A 1717-nucleotide genomic window follows, 5' to 3' on the forward strand; every position below is an offset into this window, starting at 1 on the left:
AAGGAGCAAGGTGCGTTAGGTTTCAGGGATATCCACTCTTTCAATATTGTCATGTTGGCCCGGCAAGTATGGCGACTACTCCAAGCCCCATACTCACTTTGTGCCTGCGTTATACATGCTAAATATTATCCGGATGGGATCTGCTGTCAGCAGTGGCAACGCCGGGCATCAATTATATGTTGCGAAGTATTCTCCAGGGAGTGGAGGTGATCAAACAAGGAACGGTTTGGAGGGTGGGTGATGTCGAGAATATCATAATTTGATAAGACTCGTGGCTCCCATCGGGGGCGGTTAGATTCCCAAGAACACCTCGTGGGGGTGGGGCACACTCCTGAACAAAGTGGTGGAACTTATGGACCCAGTTTCTCATGCTTGGGATGTGCAGTTGGTGAGACAGATCTTCAATGGAGGGACGCCAATCTAGTTCTGAAGATCCCAATTTTTGAACAACATGAGGATTTCCTGGCATGGCAATTTTGAAAACAAGGGATTGTTTCCATCTCGTCGGCCTACAGAGTTCATGTTGAGATCCTACAGCGACAGAGCACTCGGCAGAGTGGTGAGAGTTCGACAGGATCTAAAGAGGAGCGGGGGATGTGGCTTAAACTCTGGAAGGTCAGATGCCCGGGAAGTGTTCACCACTTCTTGTGGCGTCTTGCACACACAACCATACGCTGCCAAGGAATGTCAAACGAATCGGGGTAGAACTTGACACTAGCTGTGTTATTTGCCGGAGACTACCAAAGGATGGTGGACACCTATTCCTGCGGTGCAAGGACGTAAAGACGATGTCGCGTTCTTGTGGTCTGGAGGAGACATGCCAAAAACTGTTGTCCTGTCCATCGTCACGTTGTATCCTAGAGTGCATCTTTACCTTGCAGGAGGACGAAATGCTCAAGACTATTTGCCTATGTGGCTATGGTGGACGGAAAGGAACAAGGCTAATCATAAGGATCGGAGGGCAAGAGAACTGGAGTTCCGTTTCATGGTGACCAAACATATAGCTGAGTGGTGTTAGTTCTATGCCTTGCCGGAAAAGAATTTCACAAATCTAAAAGCCCAAACCCAGTTGGTTGAAGCCGGCAGTAGATCTGGTGAAAATAAATATTGGTGGTGCTTTTGATCCCACTTCGCAACTAGCTGGAAGTCTAGAGCACACTAGTGAAGCCCTCCAGGCGGAAGCTTATGCACTGATGCATGCAATCGGCCTAGCCGAGGACAAGGCATGGGATGGGTCATCTTTGAGACAGACTGTTTGGTCCTCCAACTTGCTGTGACGACGGCCACGATCGATGGACCAATCTCACCTGGGTGTTTTCTTCCGTGAGATAAAATTATCCCTGCAGTTTGCTTTTAGTGAGTGGAGTGTTGTTTTCTGTCCCCGTGCTTGTAATAGGCCAGCTCATGAGTTAGCTAGTATTGGGAAAGGCTGTAATCTGGAGAGCCAGTGTGTGTGGCTGACCAATCTCCCAAACATTGTAACCGGTGTTGTGGTCGCTGATCTAGCTGGTCCTGGGTGATTATGGAATGCAAGGTGTTCTAGTTAAAAACAGAATGTATACCAACTTTAGTGCGCTCATAACAATTCGTTAGACAGTTAGCCGTACGAGAGACAATAGGTGGAGAAAGAATCATGGCGGTCTAAGCGCAGAGACAATAGGTGAAGAGAAAATCGTGGCCGTCTAACCACACGAGAGAAGTACCTAACTTTGGCTCC

The sequence above is a fragment of the Triticum dicoccoides genome, chromosome 3A (genome assembly GCF_002162155.2).
Source record: "Triticum dicoccoides isolate Atlit2015 ecotype Zavitan chromosome 3A, WEW_v2.0, whole genome shotgun sequence".
Classification (NCBI taxonomy): Eukaryota; Viridiplantae; Streptophyta; class Magnoliopsida; order Poales; family Poaceae; genus Triticum; species Triticum dicoccoides.